General features: G+C 36.3%; 1 protein-coding gene across 4 annotated transcripts in view; it reads left to right on the forward strand.

Annotated features, from left to right (window-relative positions):
• The window catches only part of sgcz (sarcoglycan zeta), a 295,633-nt gene that overhangs the window by 196,438 nt on the left and 73,709 nt on the right, over window positions 1-25,486 (forward strand). The window lies entirely within an intron of this gene.

Below are 25,486 nucleotides of genomic sequence, written 5' to 3' on the forward strand. Positions count from 1 at the left end.
TTTATACATCATCTGAAAGCTGGATAAATAAGCTTTCCATTGATGTATGGTTTATTAGAATATAACAACATTTGGCCGAGATACAACTATTGAAAATCTGGAATCTGAGGGTGCAAAAAAATCAAAACATTGAGAAAATCGGCTTTAAAGTTGTCCATTTATGTTCGCGATTGTGCTGCATTCACTTTGGCATCAAAGAAAAATCGATAATTTTGACCCATGCAATGTACTGTTGACTATTGCCACAAATATACCCGTGTGACACGGTGACTGGTTTTGTGATCCAGGGTCACATTTAAATCCTTCAAAATTTTCTAGTTCCTTTAAAATGTTTTATTTTTATTTTTATTTTATCTGACTTATCACTTCTTGTATGTATATATATCCCGTTTTATATACTTGTGTGTGTGCGTGCGTGCGTGCGTGTGTGTGTGCGTGTGTGTGTGTTTGCATGTATGTATGCATAGGATTAAATGTATGTACATAAAGCATTGGATAACACAAAAGGATATGTTTTGAAGACTCTTCATGCAACAGTTTATACATACAATGAGTATCTAACCTGCATTGTATATAATATAATTTTTTGTATCGTGTTTAGGGCACAGGTTAAATGTCATTAATGGACATTTGAAAACTCTTGTTTGGCTAAATGTAGTCAAGTTATTTGCGGCATGCTAGATTTTGCATTTTTGCTTCCCATTTGCAGTTTGTCAAGGTATAAGTTATAACAGTTTATACAACATCTACACTCTTCATCAAATGCCGACACACCCACCGTGCTGACAGGGCATGTAAATTGGGAGGGTTTCAAACATCACTGGTCTGTCATTCCAGGCACCAGCTGTGATGCTGGAGTGAGCGTGGTGGGGATTCTAGCTTGAACTCTTGATATATGTGAAAGGACAAAGTGTAGATCACTAAGATGAATAGGCCAAGCACACCAGCGCACATTCTTTGTCAAGCACACATACAGATAAGTACACAGGGTCCTGCTGTACGCATGCATCATGTTCTGGTTCATTTGTATTAGGCCTCTGTTGACCTTTAGCACCCAATTGTAAACACAACGTTGTTGATCTATTTCTCTCCTTCTCATTCCCTCTCTTTCTCGTTGTGTCTTACTCTTAAACTCACTGTGGCTGTTGTCACTTCGGCATTCATAATCTGCAGTATCTATCTATCTATCTATCTATCTATCTATCTATCTATCTATCTATCTATCTATCTATCTATCTATCTATCTATCTATCTATCTATCTATCTTTTAAAGAAAATATATTTAGTCAATATTTTGTCGACAAATATTAAAGCATGAATATCATAATTACAATAAAATATTAAATTATTAACTTAACATATTTCACTTTACTCTGACTACAACGTTTTATATATTTACTTATCCTATATTTATTTCAACATTTAACAAACACAGTGTTGTTATAGTTGTTATTCACGTCATGTTGAGCAGAGGCAAATTGTAATATTACTTTTTATGTTGTGCATATACATGATTAATCACATATTTATAGGATCGGTTCGGGTGAGTTAATTAACCTGCTTGCTGCGTTTCAGTTTACTGGCGTTCATTCTCTGTTTCCAGAGCCGATCCTGACATCCCTGGGGCCCTAAGCAAAATTCTGTTAAGGGGCCCTCATACCTGACACATGAGCCATGTAAACCATTTGCCATTGCCACACAGTCACACCTCCCACTACCTTTAACTAGTACTAATAAAAATGTAATTAATGATATCAGAAATAGACATTGTTACTAGAAAAAGTACATTCTTAATATCAAGAATTCACATTTTAAATAGTATACATTTAATTATTGATATCAAAAATGCACCCTGTGAATGAATACAAGCTAAAATGGCTTGCCATAGCATGTCACTGTGTTTTAAATGATAAAAGCAATACTTGATGGTTAGTATTTACTGAGGGATGTGCATTCATATTGACCAGTATGTCCAGCCAATCAACATTTTAAATGCAATATAGCCTATAAATCAATAGTCAATGTCAATACATTGCTTTCCATCTTGCTTTATTGCAGAGTTGTAACTAAACTGACTTGGAGACTAGATAATTAATTGTCTTGTTTTAAAAGTATGTGCACCTATAATGAGGAATGCCATCACGCCCATATTGTACTGGTCCTGCCAGATGTTTTGTTGTAAACCAGATGTTTTGTTGTAAAGGGCGAGTTTCATTTCGTGCATGCATATATGAACACATGTTAACGCGCGACGCGGTTATCTCAGACACAAAGTCACAGAACAGCCCTGGAAGTGGCCGGCATTAGCAAGCAAGACGCAGAAAGACCTAAATATGTACTGCCCAGCTGGGTTAGACAGACAGACAGACTGGAGAGAGATGCACATCAGCTTAACTTTACTGTTCTTTGCTGACATCAAACTTGGAGAGGAGAGAACACATGTCTACCTGATTGCTGTTCCCGCAATCCACTCTCATGGTGTTTTTTTTCTCTCTTTTCGTGACCAGAAGGATAGTTCCGTTTAATTTTTTCATTGATGTTGTAAACTTTGATTGACGCACTTTGACACGAGAGGGAGGTGGGGCCTTGAGTAATTTGCGGGGCCCTATGCAACTTACGTAGTGTGCGTATAGGGCTGATCGGCTCTGACTGTTTCGCTTCAGCTCGTGCTGCTCAAGCAGGTCAATCCCCGTCACGCTGAATTAAATGATCTGAAACAAGCATAATCTTTCCCAAAAAGTGCATTATTAATATTCTGTGCTGTCATGTTTAATATCCTTGAATTTAGGGTGCACATTTTCCATCTCATCTTCGTAACAAAATGACAAAATCAAGAAGCCATTTTTTCCACCACAACCTTAGCCAAGTTCTTTATTTTAGTTTTTTAACAGTCCAGCTGCTTTAGTTTTTTAGCCTATTATCCCATGTTAAGGAACATTATACAAAACATGGGTTAAAGGGATACTTCACCTCTGGAAAGATGAATTTGTATTTAAAATGGGTCATTTATGTAGTAGAACTGTGAAATTATTTTTGAATTTGGAGCTTTCTAGACTGAGAAAAGCCAGAAAATTTATTTTTGGCTTATGTGGATGAAAGACAACAACTCCCAGAATGCACTTGCTTCGCTGCTCTACGAGACCACTCCCAAGCCACGCCTACCGGTTAGAGCGCGCAGTTAAACAACAAGACTAGGCTACTAGTGAGTCTCCGTGACGAGTCTGCCCGGGATTTCGAGATCGGCCAAAATGTCCGGGATTCGGCTTTTGTGTTCTACAGTCGCCATTCATTATGTTTACTGTGGCGAGCAGGACGAGACTGAGGCGCGTGGGAGAACGGCGCGAGGCCGGTGGCGTGATTACTGATGAGCGACGGAGGAGCGGGAATTTTTTTAGTAATGTCAAAAAGCACATCAACCGATCACTTGTTCAGCGTTCATGTAATCTTTACATTCAGATTCACCAATCGGAATGAATTCAGTTAGATTGAAACAAAAGGTGTGCATGTAAACAATGAATGGCGACTGCAGAAAGCAAAAGCTGAATCCCGGACATTTTGGACGATCTCGACGGCCTGACATGTCCGGGAAAAAGAGGATGGTAACCCCTACTACTCAGCTTTCTCCTACTACTCAGCTTTCTCCACAGAACAAGAGCCTGCTAGCTTAGCTTCCAAAGAAAGACGGCTGACACTATGTGTACATTCTGTGAGTGAGATCCCACCCTCTATGGGTGGGTTGAAAACATGCGGGACAGCCCCTACTACTGGCTGTAGTCTTTAGCCTCTGGTCAAAAAATCCTCCGATGACGCAAAATGACGATTTTTGCGTAATTGGAGGATTTTTTCCGGACAAAAAATACACAAATCTCTTGTCTCAGGGGGACATGAGGGAAGAAAGCACGGTAATTCGAAAACACTACGGGTGTTCTACTGATACAAAGCTTAATGCTAAATCCTGAAGTATCCCTTTAATGTATATGCTAGTCCTTTCAACAGATGTAGTAATTGGCACACTAGTGAAACTGAAATTAATAGAGGCATAGCAGTCTCTGATAGTTTAGTCTATACCGATACACTGTGCAGAAATAATGGCCGCTGAGCCTGTTTGGAGTGCACATTCATTAATAATGATAAACCCCTTTACCACTGCTCAGATAAACTTATAAAGAAGCATTGTCCCTGAGCCAATAAATCAAAGTGCCTAATGTGTTAGCCGCAGTGATTAGCATTAAAGAACACAAACAAAGCGCAGGCTTTCTGCTAGCTCGCTGATGGCACTCCTGATTAGCCTCAATAATCACCAGCTCACATCAAAGCCTGTTGAGGGCCCTTTGCATTTCCCCTCAGCACCCCACCGAGAACACAGCGTCGCAAATCCCAACACACCCTCGCAGCGACATGGCGGCCATTTTGGATCATTTGCCTCAGACGACTGTGAGGGTGCGACATTGCGAATTAGAATTAATCCACAAAGTGTAGAAAGCCAGAAGCTAGGGTTCGGGGGATGCGGCATGGTGGTCTTGGTCTTGGAGGAGAGCCTTGAGCTGTAAAGCTGAATACTGCAGACAAGCTGTTTTGGCGTCTCCTACAAAGAGGGATTGTGCCATAGCCTGAATTGACACCCTGCTTCTAAGGGCCACCAATGGTGTGTGACACAGGCACTCATGAAAGAGTGGCCAAAAAAAGAAACATATGAAAGGAAAGGTGCTTGAGAAGGATGAATAAAGATTCACAACATGAGGGGCAGCAGGAATAATGACAGTATGTAGCCACCAGTAAAAAAGAGGCCTGCGACATGAAAGTTTAAAAGAAAAAAGTTTGTTTGTGACATTGATGGGCTGACAAACTGACAAATAACCTGCACTATCATTTGAATTTGAATCAGACTTTATTTAGAATTGTATTTCAGAATTGTAAATAGGGGCCAAGCACCGACTCTGCGTAGGCCCCCTTTTACATTGGTGCATCTTAGTCAGCTCCCTAGGTCTAGTATCCATATATTGTAAACACAAATTCGGGACAACATCCTTGTCGTACAACGTCACTACTGTAATTTATGAACAACTGCATAACAGATTTTTCTGACTTTTTTTAATGTTATGTAAAGTACATTATGATACTTTCATTGTAATATATACATGCAGCAGTTCAGTCATAAATGAATTATAAATGTTAGCTAGATTATGTTACCTGTCTGTCGATGTATAGTTATGCTGAAATATAATTAAATACCATTTTCTTTTTTTTTTTACATTTATCGTGTGTAATTATGTGTGGTGAGTTGGCTCGAGTGATTTATGTTTCGCGCTTCAGAACTTACGGTGAAGGAACATAGTGAGCATCGATGCGTTGTGTGTCTTTTTAGGGAATAAACGTTTCAGTGCACTGGATGTGAGACACCCCTTGAAATGGCCGACTCACTGATCAGTGCCCGGACTGTAGGGATTCACAGAGATTGTTAGTTTTCTTCTTCTTCTTTTTCTGCTCTTGAAGAGGAAAGTTGTGAAATTTGGCACACAGATAGAGGATAGTCTGAACAATAACCACAGTAATTTTGGAGTCTCTAAATTGATGCTTCTAGTGCCACCAATTGTCCAAACTAGAAGGGCTTTCCTCTGATTCATCGACTCAAGACGATTTGACTGCACCCTATGATGTCCTTTTCTGTCGTGAAAATCCTATTTTTTTTGTGACATGGGAAGACTGACATGTAATAATGGTCATATGCATCCCTTTATAAACATATAGGGGGATAAGTTATACTGTGGGTTATAGGTCTCAAAGTGTCCTTATGATCTATTTTGGTCTTCCTGGATTTGGGTTTAGTAATGTTCCTGGATGGCCATGCAATGATGAAATTGCATTCACCATATGGCAAAATAAAAGGTTTAAAATATTTTTTGGCCCTGTCCTGAATTGCCTACTGGAAATTAGTGAGACTTCTCTGTAAAGTTTGTGTCCAACATTTCTGTGAAGCCTGCATTGATGCCTTCACAAATATGCAGTCTGTTATCTAACATTCCAAGTGGCATTACTGTACATTACCAGAGTGAGGACTGAGATATTCTGAGGAACTTACACTATATCGTTCAAAAGTTTGGGGTTTGTACTATTTTTAATATTTTTGAAAGAAGTCTTATCTGACCAGGCTGTATTCATTTGATCAAAAATACAGTAAAAACAATAATATTGTGAAATAATATTACATTTTCAAGTAACTTTTTATTTATTTTATTATATTTTAAAATATTATTTATTCTATTATTTATTCCTGTGATGACAAAGCTGAATTTTCAGCAGCCATTACTACATTATTCAGTGTCACATGATCCTTAAAAAATCATTCATGCTGAAAATGTTGCTCAGGATTTATTGCTCTGTATATGTTGCTCAACATTTTTTTTTTATATTATAATTATCGATGTTGAAAACAGTTGTGCTTCTTAATATTGTTGTGGAAACTCAACAATAAAATATTTTAATGAATTAATATTTATATTTTTTCCAGGGTTCGCCGAATCGGAAATTGAAAAGAACAGCATTTGTTTGAAATATAAATTTTATATAAATATAAATTATGCAGGTCTATTGTCACTTTTGATTAATGTAATGCATCCTTGGATAAACAAAAGCAATAATTTCTTTCAAAAATAAAGTTGTACTGACAGCAAACTTTTGAACGGTATTACATCTAATCCTGTTATATATTTAACCATGTATTTCATCACCTACAGTTTTGTTTAGATTGCAAAATCCATTTAGTTCATGAGCTGAAATTATTATGCTGATACATGCAAAGCTGTTTCCTTGTTTTTTCCTTGTTTTCAGGACAGGATACAGGATATATGCAACGGGTAAAGTAAGATCTCCTGCCATAAAGTCACACCGACTCTGCAGTGCTAATTTAAGGATGTCTTTTCAGCATATATCCCACTGTGCTTTGGATAAAAAGCTGAGTTAGTCAGGTTACAATGGGAATGTCATTGCCTAGGACAAGATAATTAATTAAAGGCCTGATGTATGTGTGTGTGTACATGTTTGCATGTTTAAATGTTCATGTACACCTGGTGACTATAACCAAGGTCTCACGCATGTTTTATAGGTGTCCCTCTCAAGTTATATGTTTACGTCACTATAGGCACAGAAGACAAGAGTTTATTTTTGCCTCCCAACCTTCTGTCTCTTGTGAATGTTGCACAACCATTCTCTGGTGCTCTCTCTTTCATATGCACTATCTATCATTTCCTCTTTCTCTCTCGTTCATTCTCTATGGTACTCCCTTGTGGCCTTGTTGCTAGAATGCCTGTATTGGGAGTTGCTAAAACGAGACAAAAGTTTCCTGTTGTAGGCATTATTTCCACACTCTGTATGATGTATGAAGAATATGATATGTTCTCTTGTTCTCCTCCCCTTAGTAATATCCGCTTTTATTCCATCCTTAAACAAATGTTGAGACAAGAAAAAAAATGTCAAAATGATTCTCTAGGAATGGTTGAAATGATTGTAAATCCCTCCTCAGGAATCTAAACACAATCCTTTTTTACTGATCATTGGAGAATGAGAGAAATAGAAAATGTGACAACTGAAAAATAGAGACCTAACGTGCCCACGAGAGTCTGCAAGTAGGTACACTACCATTCAAAAGTATTTTTTAAAAGAAATCCATACTTCTATTCAGCAAGAACTAATTGATCAAAAGTCACAGTAAAGACAGTCGATGTTGTTCAACCTTCTATTCATCAAATATCCCTGAAAAAATAAATACAAATAAAAATAACACAGTAACCACAAAAATGTTTAGCTGCACAACCGTTTTCAACATTGATGATAATAATGTTTCTTGAGCAGCAAATCAGCATATTATAATGATTTCTGAAGGATCATGTGACACTGACGACTGGGGTAATTGATTATAAAAAAAAAAAAAATCAAGCTTTTCCATCACAGGAATAAATTACATTGTAAAATATATTAAAATGGAATTTGAACAGGTATTTAACCCTACGAAGTCCAAAAAGCAAATTAAGCAAATTAATGTATTGCTATATATTGCTTATTAGGACACAAATAAAGCAATTTCATGATTTAAAAAAAACAAAAAAACATGACTTTTATTTTAGATTTTAATGTTTGTATCCCCCAGGATGCGTCGCCCCATTGGGGGTATAAATATATTGAGGAAAAAAATGCTTGTTTGACAATGCTTGTTACAACATTTTGCCAATTTAGAAATCTTTAATGATTGTATAAATTAAATGTAAGATGGGGGATACAAATATTTACAGATTATGAAAAATAATAAAAATAAATGTAAACAAATTAAACAAACACAATAAGCTAACACTTAACAACAACTTTTTAAACATGTAAGTCCCCTCCAAATATTGTAAATATGTTAAATAAATAAACTTTTATCTGAAGGTGATTACCATGCTGCCCATGTGCTGAACAAAGAATGTATTTGTCAAATGTTGTGGGGAAAAGTAATGCAATATTTTACTATATAATTGTAAATTGTGTAATTTGTGTAACATGCTGATGTTATGGAAATCGCCAATTTTGATACTTCTTACTGTCATGGTTACAAGTGTTATTTCTGGCTGGTACAAGAACAGAAGAGTAGTTTGATGTCATATTAGTGCATATAGACAGTATTCGAGCCATTCCTGTTAGACGTTGCGTGAACAGGACAATTCAAAAGTCACACCTGTCAATAAATACGGTTTCCAGTCCCAAACACTGAGTGTGTTAGCAGAGAGCAAGGGATTCACAAGTATTGGAAAGTGTGTTGGTACTAATGATTTATTCAGGGGGGTTAGGAGTGTGGTGGAATGGCCCATGTAAAAATAGGTTCCCATTAACATTTAACAACATTTCAGGATGATAAAACATAGGGACTGTTCAGACCTTCAGGAACCGAGAATGACGGAGAATATTAATTATTCTCTCTGCGCTCTCTCTCAGATGCACAGAAATTCTCAAAAGCCTTGTGGGCACAGGTTACCTCTGCAATTACCTCTCATCTCTTAGCAATGTCATCCCACCTTTCATTTTGATTGGCTCAACGAACTAGTCCCATGTGCGATGTGATTGGATAACTCTGCGTTGTATTGCTGTGATTGGTTAGGCATAACCCAACATCTAAGCACAAGGCAGATGTGTCATCAGAGAGCAGCAGGCATAACGAAGAGTGATAGTCTCTTTATTTACATTAGTGTCACACAATCTGTTCTGTCAAAGCACATTATTATTGTTTTTCCGTACAGGAGGGGTGGGAACTATGTTTACGCGGGCATGCAATGGCGATATGATGCTGTTCGACAGATGCAGAGATGACAGCAACTGCTAGTGACATGTAATATAACTCACAGTGAGTTTCCACAGCAGTGTTTTTAAATTACTTCAAATGTTTCTTGATACCCAAAATAAATAAAAAATGATGTCATATTTTGCCATGTTGTCTTATGTTGTTCCAAACCCCTAAGACTTTAGTTCATCTTCAAAACACAAACAACGGATATATATATATATATATCCGTTGTTTGTGTTTTGAAGATGAACAAAAGTCTTACGGGAAAAGTCTTTACGGGAAAGTCTTAAGAAAGTCTTAATAAATTGTTAGCTAACTGTGTGATTTGTATGTGTACATTTCTGAAATACATAACTTGGACACATTCACATATATATATATATATTATATATTATATATATTCAATTTTCAATTATTATTATCCCTTTCAATTATTTGTATAGTGCTTTTCACAACAAACATCAGCTTCACAGAAAATACATGTCTACATTACAATTTAGAGTAATTTAGAGTAATCTGTTATCAGAGGTGAATGTGTCCAAGTTATGTATTTCAGAAATGTACACATACAAATCACACAGTTAGCTAACAATTTATTAATTTAAGGCGAAACATTGAGCTCATTGAAGTAATTATAGTAGAATAAGATGACTTACTTGCAAAGTTACTTATAGTCACTAGAATGTATGTTGGGGGACCATCAAAATAAAGTGTTAGTAGATATTAAGCAGACTATCAAGTAATATTGTAATGACTTGTAGTTGTACTTATAGCTAGCAGAGTGTCTAAAGTGGACTATCCACTAATAAAGTGTTACCAGAATATCTTCTTTTGAGTTCTGAAGATGAAGGAAAGTATTATGGGTTTAGAACGACATGAGAGTGAGTAACAAAATTGTGGGTAAACTAACCCTTAGATGCCCTCAGTATGTGATTTTTATGACAGCATTCCTGTGAATTACCAAATTAGTGTTTGATGGGACATCACCAAATAAACGTGTGTTTAGATAATTGGGGTCACTGTCTCCAGAACAATGAGCCGTAGTTAATTAACCAAATAAATATAAACACTATCTGCATCTTAACATCTCACGTCGCCAGCACCTTTGGCAAATTTCCAGCTGTTGCCTTTTCAGATGTCGAATTCCTCGCCTCGTCCGCCGCAACATGGTGACATGGCCGTTATCACCAACCTGGGATCAACTCTACCTTTCTCAATTAGAGAAATGAATTAAAAACAGACACGGTTTTAATTAATGCTACACGTTGACATTACACAGGCTAGTGGGACATTTTAGTTTTGATCCTCATCAGCGGCTAATGACATTTAGCCGGGGTCCATGTAGCATGTGTAAAAGGGCAGGCTGGCCGTTTGGTGTTTAGCTAGCAGGGCTCAGGGTACAACCTGGACTGTGGAGGTAAATGTTAGAGGTGATAAGAGCGTATCAGCGGGACTGAGGAGAAATGAAGTCTGGACAGGAAATTCCAGAGACTGCTAACAATGATAAATCCAAATAATCTTTGAGTTTTAGATTTAGAAAGTGATGCACAACCTTTGCTGGAGATTTGCTTTACCCTGTTCATGGTGCAGAAAGGAAAATGGCTGCTTTATTGAGATAAACTGTTCCTTTATGTCGCTGAGAACACTTTAAAGTAAGTAAAAAAAGGTGTTTGCTAGAAATGTTATCTTCTCTAAGCTGCTCCATATTTGCTGAGAAATGGCATGTTTGAAGTTGTCAATAAAATATGAATTTAAATGTTTCTTGAGCACAGTCATTCAGCATTGAATGTCTTTCCTTGAAAACTTAAGTGTTAAGATTTAATAATGCTTCTTGAAGGCTTCTTGTTTATGTGCACAATATGTTTCTGAAAGGGATATTAGTTTACTACTTACGGCATTCTGTACAGTATTCACTGTATATGACATACTTTGTAGTATGTGAAGCTAGTATGTAAAATATGCAGTGTTAAACATTTCAAACAGTAATTTCCTGTATTGTTATCTCATTCTGTTGCATGTTTCATTCAGTATGTGGTGTCCAGTTATCAACAAAAACAAAACTTGACTTTCTAAAAATGGGGACGTTTGGTGAAAAAGTCTTAACTTGAGGAAGTTTGAACAATTAATGACTTTAGAAGGAATGTTAAAATTTGTCACACTGAAAATATAAGAAAGGTCAAGTTGAGTGCATTCCATTGTGGGAGTTTCTTATACTCACCAATTTATTTGATCAAAAATACAGTAATATTGTGAAATATTATCACAATATATCAAATTTCTTATAATTATCAATGTTGAAAAAAGTTGTGCTGCTTAATATTTTTGTGATCGTTTTTTTTCTGAATTTTTTGATGAATAGAAAGTTCAAAAGAATAGCATTTATTAGAACTGTTTTGTAACAATGTAAAAGTATTTACAGTCACTTTTGATAAATTTATTGCATCCCTGCTGAATTAATTTCTTTCAAAAATAATCTTACTAACCCCAGACTTTTGAATAGTATACACACAGTATGAATATGAGTGTTATGGTGGCATGGTTTTCCCGAACATGTTAAGCTATATGGAACCATTTCTGTTTACAACAATGCTTTAAGATATTGATATGCTGGGCTTATAATTATGCAACCACATTTTGGATGTTTTTGGTCAACATTTCCTTTAGCTGCAGCCATTTGGCTTTAGTTATTATTCTCCAGTATCTTCAGCTATAATGTTTCCTGAATTCACATTCATTCTTGTGTGAATTGTCTCCTCAGTGATTAACAAAGTTGAAATGGACAGCAATATCATTCACGTTAAGCAATGGTTTTTAATTTGAGAAGCGCCTCTGTGTTTCTCATTGGTGGGATTCATGAGGACTGTCATTAGTCAGTGCAGAAAGTATGCAGCTGTTACTCCTGGGGTTATTTCTGATCATGTCAAGTACTAATTACCTTACCTGTCTCTAGGGTGATTTTATTTTGACAGCTGCTCCAGGAACTGAAAGTTTTTTTTTTCAGAATCTCTCGATGTTTTCTCCGAATTTTCAAGACATTTCTTTATTATCTGTCTGAACATGTTCTTTCCATGCACATGCAGATTGGCGTTTATATATGTGATGTCATTTTTTTTCTGATAAGAATTTTTTTTTTTGCTGAAGTGCATATTCTTAGCACCATGTAGCCTCTCTAACCTGATTTTCATTTGATTGGTGGAAACATCTGTCTTAAATTTGTCCTTCAAAATTATCATGCATTTAATATATTCTGGGGCATATTTTCTTTGAGTACTTTTGTTAAAGGTTTTTTTTTTTTTTTTTTTTTTTTTGGAAGATGAACACAGCTGGTTAATAGACCACAGATTTGTGCCAAAATACCAAAATTGAGTTTGACCTGACAAGGCCTTATAGATCATCAACAAAATACATGGGATACATGTTTTTTTTAACTCTAATTTGCTACCTTTAGCATTGTTTTCCCCTGCTTTCTTTGTTTGAGATTTCTGACATGTTGAGCCTTAGTGCTCACATGGGAGATAAAGGTTTGAATATGGCCTCCTTTGTGTTTCAATCCCATTTCCCCTTTCTCTCTCACACACACACACACACACACACACACACACACACACTTTCTACACTTTCGATAGACAATGATTTTTATACTGTACAAAAAGTAAATTATATCCTCCAACCCTAAATCTACCCCTAAACCTATGTATCACAGAAACTTTATGCATTTTTACATTAAAACAAATAAATAAATCTCAGTATGTTTTCCTCATGGGGACCAAAAAATTTCCTCACAAGGACAATGATTTGGGATATTGTCATCTTTGTGGGGATTTTTCGATCTAATGGACAAAGTAAACTTGCCCAATTTACAAATGAATGTGCCCAGAGACGAAAAACACTCGGAGAGCAGCAGCTTTAGTTTCTGCTATAACAGCCGCAAGACTGTTTTTCATCTTCAAACCAAACTTCTTCAGCCAACAAAGTTTAAATCTTGTCTGACTAGCGCACTTCCCATGATGTTTAAGCATTAGGTCAGTAGGTGGAGAGTAGGTGGACTTTTGTGGCGGTTCGAACAAATTTGACCATGTGAGCATCTACACTACAAAAGCAATCCGGTCGAATATGTTTTCGACTACCTCTGGAAGTGGTTTAGACCTTGTTTACGCCTGTATTTAGCGTCGTCCACTTGTGATCCGATCGACCAAAATGCATCTTAATACCAGGTGTGAACAGGGCCACTGTAACATCAGTGTGCTTGCACTACCATTATAGATAAGACCAGGGCCCGTATCCCTAAAGAATTTTTGTGCAAAAAGTGGCTCCTAGCGGCCAAATTCTAAGAAAATTCTCAGAGTCATGACGTTTTCTTAGAATTTCCCCTAAAAGTGACACGAAAATCCCAGTTAATATAAAAGCTATTCCTCAAGATTCCTAGCGCTTAAAAGGGCTCCTAAGGCAAGATCTGCTAAGAGCAGGGAAGAGGACTTTTAGTGGCTTAGGAGTTCCCCTAAGCAGCTGCACAAAATGGCCAACAGAGGAGGCAGGAGAGATGTCCTGCAAACACTGGATGACAGGGAATTATTGAGACGCTACAGATTGGATCGTGCAGGAATCATGTTTGTGGTGGATCTCCTTAGAGATGCAATTACTTCAACTCGACGCCACAACGCTATTACACCGGAGAAGAATATTACTATTACTCCATTTTCTGTGTTTGTAGGATATTTGTTAACAAGCCTTCATAAATAGACCAGCCAGCAATCACAGACATTGATAAAAGCTGAGCCGTGTTACCCTCGTTAAGACCACACTGAGTTGTAACGTTGCAATTTCTACTTCATTAAGGACAGCCCCTTGAGATAGGCCATCTTGTTTTCAATGGGGTCCATATGGGAGTGAAAGTACAAAATATGCCAGCTAGGATATTAATATGAGCAAATAAGACACGAATCATTATTTGAACAGGGTGTAATGAGCTTAAGTTTTCACATATTTTAGATTCTAATGTTAGGCTATAACCCCTACAGCTTACTATTAATTTTCCAGATATTTTCTTGAATGTGAAATATTATTTACAATTACAGTCTGCATAAGATTAGAGTGTATAATTATGTTTATTGATTTGAGGGTACATCCTTTGCTCATTATCACCAAAAGTTCATTTTCATCAAACTTGTAGGATCAACCAATCACGGCTTTTGAAATGATGACTCATACCTAGCAACGGGGTCAACCACACCTCCTCACTAAGATAGGATTTTCCATTCATTCCTTGCTCAGAGTTCACTGAAAATGTTCTGGAATCACTTCTAAGCTAAAACTCCTGGCAAGGAATTTTTAGGTTAAGTTAGGAGCTCTCTGAGAGGATTCTCAGAATCTTTAGGGATACGGGCCCAGATCTCCAGGTCTCCCCATGAGGATGATAAGGCAACAAACAAGTGGCGCACGGCTCCTAGATCATTTCCTGCACAGGAAAACTTAGAAGATCAAAAGATTTGATATGGACTGCTCATTTACAACATACTGCATACAATTACGATGCAGTAAAATGAAGATCAATAGGGGAAGATAAGCATGATATTAAAGAGGAGGGGTTTGATCAGTATTACAGTGACAAATAGTCCCTGTGGTCTGCTCATGCTGGGATCTGAGCGAAGATCTAGCTGAGAGCGTGAGAAATACTCTTGGGAGAGTGATGCATTATGTTATGCTGCTGTAAAGCCACACTGTGGCTTGAATCTATAAAAAGCTTGCTCATAATTAAAATTTGTGTGGGCCTGAAAAATGACAAGATGAATGTGTGTATGAATGTGCATGCATTGTCACTGAATATATTTAGGTTTACAGTACATGCACATAATATGCATGTAATGAAACGGCATATAGCTCTTTGTAATCTATCTCGCTATTTCTTTGTAATATCTTTATTTCTTTATCCATCCATCCATCCATCCATCCATCTAGAAGGATGCAAGAGAACATATATTTTTATTATAGTACATATTTTAATAATTTAACTAATTTAGCTAATAGCAAATCAGGCATCACTACTTCGCTTTATGGATTTTGTGAATGACCTAAATTTTTGTTTTGTTCCTCGCATAAAACTATGATATGGATTCAACCGACTTGAAATATAAAGCATGTACTATTATGGGCCACTTTTACCATACTTTTGAGGATTTGTGTTCTTTATGAAGCTTTAAAGCTGCATTTCTCATTAATTTTAATTAAACGTTAAAAAAAACAGCAAATACACTGTTCAAAATTGTGTTCCAAGAAAGAAAGAAAAAAAATCAAAGAAAGGTTTTGGAATGACACGAGGTTGGGTGAATGATGACAGAATTTTCATCTTTGGCTGAACTATTGCTTTAATAAGATGTAGACCTGGAGATCAAGAGATTCAACATACGTACAGTGTTAAACAGCAGTGCATGTCAAAACTGTCATTTTAAGCTTGCGCCTCAAGAACATTTCAGAAAAATGCGTTCTATTATGCTTCATATATAATTTCAAACTCGCATTGACAATACTGTCACCTGTCTGATGTGGTTTAGCTCATCTTTAAAACATGAAGTTCACCATCTTGTAAGCTAATTTCTGTATTACTGTGTGGTTTTGCTACATTGTGTGTGAATTTGACTGTGTGTGTGTGTGCAGTACAGGCCGTGGCTAAGGAATCAATAGAAGTATATTGGCTCAATACAGGGTAGAAACTTTTAGCATGTTAAGAAGAACAGTCAGCAGAGAATGACAGAACGAGTGCAGAGAACTCATCCAACTCAAAGAATGTTCACGTACGCTCACTGCAAAATAGAAGATAGTAGAAAGTGTGAATTATGTATAATTTTTTCAGCAGTAGCATTATTTTATTTGTCTTCAGGTTGCTTCTGCTGGCATTTTCTTTTGTTGATTACTCTGAGAACAGGTTGGCTAGTTGAGCTCAAACTGCCAACAAACCACAGGATTGGACTGAATCGCTAATCAATAACCTATTACCAATCAGACAAGACTTTATCTCCGGTTTCATTCTACTTTCTTGTGTTGATCATGCATTTGTGTCTCCGTGCCTGTATGTGTGTGTGTGTGTGTGTGCAACCAACCCTTGCGAGGTTTGGCCCTCGAAGAGAGAGTAATTTTCACACAACAATCTGTTGTGTGCTCGCAAATCACATTGCTTATATTGATTTATGGAAGCCACAAAATAAAACTTTATGTAAAGGATAGCATCAAATAAATCTTCTGTGATGGTTGTTTTTACCATAAATAGCCAACTTTGCAAAGTTGCATCAAATACATCTTCTTCAATGTTTGTTTCATCTAAACTTTATGAATGCTTTTGGTAGGAGTGTCTTGGGAAGTGTACTCGGGGCAGGGCATTACAGACTGACACTAATCATAAGGCTGGATTTAATGCTTAATACTCAAATTTCTGACTCTGGTTGGCAACCAATCATATTCCACTCTGCCCAAGGCCACTGTGAGATTGGATGATATCCAGACATCAGTGCTGGGCGTTTGTCAGCTGGGATCAGCAGTACTTTGTGTGTGTGAGCAGTCTGATATGTTAGTATAATCCCATTCCTCAAAGTGCGAAACATTTGGCCTGTATATGCGTATGTGAGCAAATAAGTGATCATAAATATGCAAACTGGTTTCATTTTATGATATATTAAGTTATATTTTATTCATAAATGATCTGGAAATTGTTTCACAATAGTCCACAGCCATAATAAGTAGGGGGGGAAAGACAAACTTCTAAGACAATATAGCCGACTTTTTGGTTACACTTTATTTCAAGGTGTCTGTGTTACAGTGTAATTATACATTTAAGTACTGAGTAATAATAATAATTAACTACTTACTATATGGTTAGGATTAGGGTGTGGTTAAGGTTAGTTGCATGTAATTATACACAATTTATAGTAATTACTATAGTAACTACAGCGTGTAACAATGACACTGTAAAATAAAGTGTTACCTACTTGTTTAATGAGAAGCATATTTCAAAAATTCTCTGAAAAAAGGTTTTAATATCTCAACATGTTTTCATGTAATGTTTGAAATACATTATGTTCCTCAATATATTCATACTGAAAAACAACACAAATTCCAATATATTTGTAGAATTAATCAATTAATCAATTAATCAATTAATCAATTAAATAATTATTTTATTTTATTTTTTTATTTTTTTATTATTTAATTTTATTTAATTTTTTTTTTTTATTATTTTTATTTATTTATTTATTTATTTATAAATCAAACTGTGCACTGTCGTAGAGATAGAAATCACTTCAGGGTAAATTAACCAAAATACGATTTTTTTTTTTATTCATGATGCCTATCACATTAACTAATATCAATGAGAATATTACTGTAAAGTGTTATCAATACTGAAATAGTAACTGATGCATGAACTGCTAACATTGATAATGTTACAACATGAATCTTGTGTTTTTTTCACCTGTGAGCAAAACAGAAAAACATGAAATATGTATATAAGAGAGATTGAATGAAATCACGCTTAATTTACTCTTAGCTTAGATGAATAAAGAATGGTTGGATCAGCACATCTGTTGTTAAGTCTGCCCGGGCTTCCAAACACACCTGAGTCTAATTTAGCTTTTGGTTTATAATTATTAGATGATGATTAGGTGATTCAGGGACTATTATAAAATCAAATAACTTCATCATACCTTTGTGCTCATAGTTCTACCAACCCCTTATACTCAGCAATTTTACGTTAATGAAGGATTCAGACTCACAGTTTTTTGGTTACCAGCCCAGATCTCACTAGTATAGGCACATACAGTATACAAATATTATTTTGCGTGGGTGTTTGAGGACATGTGTTTGCCCTTGCATTGCAATAATAATTGTGTGTTAGAAATGTGTTACATGGCACAGTGGCAAAGGCAATGAAAGCCAGTATTTGTGTTTACATGTGATTCAGGAGACAAATTCACCACAGTCACGCACGGGCAGCTGTTTGCTTTCTGTTTGGCAGTGACTGGCAGTGCTCTTTCCACCAAAGCTGCCTTAAAAGTATTGGCTTTCGATTAAGATGTGAGATCTCAAAAGTGTTTGTGTGTGTATGTGTGTGTGTGAGATCTAAAGCCACTTTGCATGCTGATCTCATCCGGAGCAGTGACTGAAGCTATCTAAATCTTAGTGTAACTACAGTACATTGTAGGTGTTTAGATGCCTGAATCACACAACTGAATGCCAATGATTTGGACATGAAGACTAGTGCAGCAACTCAAATATATATTGTTGGTTAAAGTGCCTGAAGACATAATGGGCCCTATCTTGCACCCAGCGCAATTGACTTTGTACACCGAAGCGTGTATCATTCCTACTTTGCACCCGACGCACAGTGGACTTTTCCCTCCACAGACGCACGTTGGTAAATTAGGGAATGAACTTGCGCTCCCGGGGGCGGTTCAGCGAAAAGAGGAGGTGTGTTCCGTCGCAAACGTTCCCTGGTGCTATTTTGCAGTTTCAGAAAACAATTCCACCACAGACCAGGAAAAACCTAGTCTAAAGTCACTGGCGTGTTTTCAGTGGCGCATTCAGATGCTATTTTAAGGGCGCATGCTTGGCCATAATGTAGCATGTGCACAACGCGCATACACTTTGCTTCTCTCATCTACACACAGACGCAGCAGTTGCCATTTTTGCAAACCATACATAATTAAAAGGAAAAATATTCCACATGAGGGAAACCATTGTGCTGTCCATGGAGATGTGAAAAAATAGGCATAAATCTAGCTTACACATTTACCAAAATAAATGCTCAGATCCCATCCCCATACAATGTCACTTTTCTGTCTTTTACGGCCCTCGGCTGTGAACTGCTCCTGGCGCGCGTCTGGCAAATCCGCCGTTATAATAGCAATCCTCCATGGAACAAACGCGCCTGCTCTTAAAGGGAATGTGAGATGTCGCTCTGATTGGTTTATTTCACGTTACGCCCAAACCACACCTATGAGTAATGAAGCTACTTCAGACCAACCCATTTTAGATTTGTGTCGGGCGCAAGAGTCATTTATCCCGCCAGTATAATAGCAACAGTGCCCGAGATCCGCCGACAAAGTTACTTGCGTTTCGCATTTGATACTTGCATTTCAGATCGTTAAAATAGGGCCCAATAACTGAATATTAATATATATATATAATATTCTGAAATTTGGAGCACTCATTAGATCAGGTATGTCGCTTTGAATTTATAACTCAGAGTATAATGAATCAAGAGTTTTATTGGAGAAGATATGTCAGAATTGGCTAGATGTCATAATATATTAGTGTTTTATATATCCCTTAGATCCTATTATAATACTATCACACACCTATCAAACTATCAAAACTTTACCTTTAAGCATTTGGCTTTGACGTCATTTGGCCTTGCCCTCAGAAAGTTCACCTGAACCTCCATGGTGCTTAGCCCTGTAAGAGGCACAAAGACTTACGCTGAGAGTCTTTCCTAAGACGTGCCTTCATAAAGGCAGAAATGTGGTCTTAAGCTTTATACCCCCTTAGTGTGCAGGAACATACATTCATTCTCTGCTATTTTATAGTGTCATAAATGGAACCTTGTTACCTTTATTCCACCTGGAGATAGATTGGTTTGTCATTCTTCACATCGTGTTCCCCTTCATGGCAAAGGTTTCCTTTTCCACATCCTCCCACAGCAAGGTTAAATGAATGAAATTGGAATTTTGTTCGCTTTTTCTGTAGTGGAAATAATAGGTTCAGATATTACTATTATTTTATTTTTTTAAAGCAATTAATACTTTTATTCAGCAAAGATGCATTAAATTGATTACAAAGCTAAATTAAAAGTAATTGTATTTTAATAATATTTGAATATTAGGATATAATCCTAATATTGTAGAGTGTTGGGCAGAAATGGCTAGCTACTTTTAAGTTGCAAAACTGCTACTTTTCAGAAAATAGAGACACATTTTTTTTAAAAATAATTAAACACTGTGATGTCAGTGTTGATATTGTGGCTTTATATATGGCCAGACATTTGCATATGTCATTATATTATTAACATTTTACCAAAATCAAAATCATCTAAGGCAGCATTAGGTTTATAAAGTTTATTGTAACTATTTGGGCACTATTTTTTTCTTTGCACTATTTTTTTGCTTTGCACAGCCTATTTAAGTCAGTATTGGTTGACTCGAGGACAAATGCTAGACTAAGACACTCTGCTCTGTTCCTCAAATACATAAAACATTAGTCTTTATATATAGTGTTTCTTGAGTAAAAAACGAAAACGCTGTACTTATTCAGACAACCAGTTCTATATTTACTATTGCATTGAAAACAAACAGAGATGGTCCAAAACACACACACACACACACACACACACACACACACACACACACACACACACACACACACACACACACACACACACACACATATATATATATATATATACTACAAACTATATATAATTTATATACTCAACACTTGAGTGTGTGTGTGTGTGTGTGTGTGTGTGTGTGTGTGTGTGTGTGTGTGTGTGTGTGTCTATTTTGTGATTTAATTCTCCCTCTATGCCATATTTTGATTTTAATGTAACATTAATGATTTTAATGCCATATAATGAATTTGTGTAGCCCTACTACTGATCACAAATGTATAAACATGATCCTCCTGGAGTCTGTCTGAAGGAGGTAAATGAGTAATACTCGTTTGATTGGATGACAAGCAATAGTGTCGTGTCAATATCTCATTACATTACTGAGAAAAGACATGATTTTTATTTTATTCTTTGGCATTTGAAATGCCTCTCTCTGATGCAATTTAAGTGAGTTTGTTAGACAGTACATTAAACTCAAAAGCCTGACATCTCATACCCACTCATGATGAGAGATTCCTCATTTAATTCCTCTTCGACTCCAGAAAGAGACAAGTCTAAGTGTTTTAACCTTGAACTTACTTCAAGTCTCTAGCATCATCTGTTTTGCCTCCCTATGTGCCATCAGCAATGCTTCCTGGTTTCGTATGTGTGCTGTCCGTGGTGCTGAATGTCTGTGTGTATTTTAACCAGAATGAAACAATAGATAATTCACTTCTCAAAATGTGTTAAAATAAACAGAAAATACAACCTTAAAACTTGGCCTTAGATTTACCCTTATATCAATCCAAAGCATTTTTTTTTTATTTTATTTTTTATACTGTTCAAAACTTCCGGGCCAATCAATCAATCAATCAATCAATCAATCAATCAATCAATCAATCAATCAATCAATCAATCAATAAATAAATAAATAAATATTTATTTATTTATTTATTTATTTGTTTGTTTGTTTTATTTTAAAAAATAATAATATCAATATCATTTAGCAAAGATAAATACAATAGTTTGACAAAATGACAGTTAATCATTTATAATGTTACAAGATTTCTATTTCAAATAAATGCTGTTGTTTTGAACATTCTATTAATCAAAGAATCCTGAAGAAATCTAGCACTGTTTCTACTAAATATTAAGCAGTACAACTGTTTTCAACATTGATAATGATAAGAAATAGGTCTAATTTGTTCAAATTAGTTTTTGTATTGACTAACATGAACTAACAATGAGCAATAATGTTAACAAATACAATGTTTGATATAATAATGCATTAGTAAATGTTAAAATTAACATAACTAAGATGAATAAATGCTGTAGATATTGTTCATTTTTAGTTCATATCAACTTAAGTAGTTAACTAATGTTAAGTAGTTAACTAATGTACCTTATTTTAGAAACGTTTCTTGGTAACACTTTAAGGAGCAAATCAGCATATCAGAATGAATTCTGAAGGATCATGTGACAGTGAAGACTGGAGTAATGATACAGAAAATTCAACTTTGCCATCACAGGAATAAATTACATTTTAAATTGAATAATATTTCACAACATCACTTTTTTTCTGTGTTTTTGATCAAATAAATGCATCCTCATTGAGCATAAGAGATGTCTTTCAAAAACATAAAAAGAATGGTCACTGACCCCAAACTTTTGAATGGTAGTGTACTTTCACATTCTTTTTCCTGGTATTATAAATATGCAAAGAGCAAAACGAAGAACAAAGGACTTTCACTTTTCTTTTCTTTTTTCTCACACATTTTGCTTTTGAATTTATTTTTAGAGATTATAAAATATGAATATGAATATGAAAAACTATTATAACTGTAACTATTGTTGTCACTTTTTGTGCTGAAGTGTGAAGTATGTATATGTAAGAAAGGTCACAAAGTCTCAAGACAGCAAGAAAGTGCTCGTCTTTATAATCACTGAAGCTCTCAGTCAGTTCAGTGCTAAAACTCCTGTTTTAATCAGTGAATCTGACTAAACTTCAAAATGAATCTTTTATTTACATTGTATCTCTGCTTTGTTTGTTATAATGAGAGGATTTGTGCGTGTGTATGATTTTGTGATTAAAGATCAAACAGAATCCGATCAATAGGAGACATCACAGGGGTCGCCACAGCAGAAGAAAAAGGGTGTCTAAATTTAGGATCTCAGCAGGTGTGTCATTAAACGAGAGGGAAAACAATGAAAGAGTGATAATGAAGAACAGGTGGACATCGGGGAGGAACACAGAATGATCATGCCTGAATGCTCTTTACACAAATTCTCTCTCCTCATTCTGCATCTTGCTCATTGTGCATCCTGCTTAGCATTGTGTAAAGACAGAAGGAGAAGAATGAGACAGTGAGCTGTGGACACAGATTTTGTATCTGTTTGATTTGAATGGAAATAAATATCAGATTAAAGGATAACACTCAAGACGAAGTGGCTTCTTTTCATGTAAATGGCCATAAGGTTATTTACATGTGTCAGCTCTGAGCCACCAGGTGACTGATTTCACAAGCCGTTCATGTTGGGTTTAGATAAAAGGAGTTGAATGGTGAGTGTTTGGAGGTCTTCGTCAAGGTTGAGCAATTAAAATGAAAATGCAAAGTTTGCTTTAATGGATTTGTCATGTGCTTAAAACTTCACAGCCCTTTCACTGTTTACTTTTGATTTGAACGTGCCCTTTTAGAAACCTTGTCTTGTGCATTGCTTATTTACCCATGATCAAAAAAACAATAAAACTGTCCATCTCAGCTTTTGAACATGCATGCCACAGCTGGTGATAACACACATAGCGCTGGGTAAGTGGGTACTTGCGAGGTAATTAGATAAGATAGTGTTTTACTTCATTCGATTGACATCATCTGGATTAAAATTATACAGTTTGAGACAGCCAGTGCAGTTCCAAACTCCTTCTATTGTTCAAGCGATCAACTAAGTACTACTCATTATATTACAACAGTTGGCTTCTGTCACTGACAAATAAGTGACTATAAGTACTGTGTATGTTTACATAACTTTTTTGACATCATTTAAATCCTCTCATTATATGAACAGTAAGTGTAGACACAATGTACGTAAATAAGCGATTCTTCATGCAGTTTAGCTTTTTTGATTATAAAGGGAGTTTCACAAAAGTGCAGAACTCAGTGAGCTTTTTCGAGAATATATGAAACCTATTTGATATTAATTGTATACAACAGTGTCATAGAAATGAATTAAATGTATAAATTAAATGAATATAAATAAATAATTTTCATTTTATTTTTTCGACCCTGACAATAAATATAGTCAGGAATAAACCATTACACACATGTTTCTAATATCAAAACCATTCTGCTGCTACGTTTGTCATTTATGTGAACTGTCCACACCCATTTGGCCACACACTAAACATACACACATAAGAAAAAAAAAAAAAAATAGAGAAAGCAAAGAAATGGGGAACTTGCTCTTGTGGACCTTCACTGTACTTGTCGATATATTGATCTGGTGGCCTGGCAGGTCGATCATTGTCATAAGGGAGCGCTGTGCTTTGAAGTTAATCTAAGGGCTGAATTCTCATGCCCAGATTCTTAAGCTTTAAAAGAGATTGAGCCTCAGATCAGCTTATAAAGGTAACACACAAAAACACTCTAAATAATATAGAGACATTATATATGGGGTGATTTCAGAATTGCATGACCAGGGGTAAGATGAATCGTATATGCAGGGCACTATGACGTGTTCAGTGCTTGTGTTTGATTTACGCTACAGCAGAGGCTCTGTTATGGAAGAGGACGTGTAGGTCAGTAGGATCAAAGTTGCACACAACAAAAAGACATTGAATCCAGTGATCCACAGCATGCATGAACACACAAACACACACCCCTGCCAGCCAGAGTGCATTCATGCATGTGTATCCACACACACACACACACACACACACACATACTGAGTCTCTGACAGTTCAGATATCACATACAGCATCACATTGAACACATTAACATCCTGTCTATCATTCTTTATCTTCTGTATAATATTACCTTGCACACCCGTTTACAACTATTATAACATCCGTTTCAGGTTGTCCGATCACAAGTACCCGTATTAAATACAGATGTAAATGTCAGTCATCTCATATCTCAACTCATCGTCAACAGATCGTTTTTTTCCCTGTGTACTTAAGACGACAGATGTTACGTTTTTACCATCATAAATATTTTCACAACATTGCAGGAACGTTGTTATGGTGATGTATAGCAGGTCCCCTGGTGCAACATATGCCTGTCATCAAAATGATTTTGCCATCTTTCAAACAGTAGTGAGTGTAGTGGCAATAGTGAAGAGAAAAGAGAGAAGTATCGAATATGAGGCTCCAGTGTCATCTTTTTCGTCATGGTTCTCTATTCAAATGTTAATTCAGTATGATTGATGAAAACGTCTCGGTTACGTATGTAACCCTAGTTCCCTGAATAGGGAACGAGACGCTGCGTCAAACGCTGTGGGAACGCCCCTGCGTGAGTGCGTCATGAAGCACGTATGGAATCAGTCCAATGGCGAGACGGAACGTCATAGGCGGGTGACGTCATCGACCAGGAAACTATAAAGCACCCCAGAATCACAAATGCGACAGCTTCTGATAGGCCTGAAGCAAGTAGATCACGGGCATGCCGGGAGTATGGCAGAACGACGCAGCGTCTCGTTCCCTATTCAGGGAACTAGGGTTACATACGTAACCGAGACGTTCCCTTTCAAGGGAACTCGAGCTGCGTCAAACGCTGTGGGAACGCTAATACCCACGTCGCCATAGGAGCAAGTGTCCGTCGTGTGAAGTCAGA

The sequence above is a fragment of the Abramis brama genome (assembly GCF_963993115.1).
Source record: "Abramis brama genome assembly, chromosome: 2".
NCBI classification, from domain to species: domain Eukaryota; kingdom Metazoa; phylum Chordata; class Actinopteri; order Cypriniformes; family Leuciscidae; genus Abramis; species Abramis brama.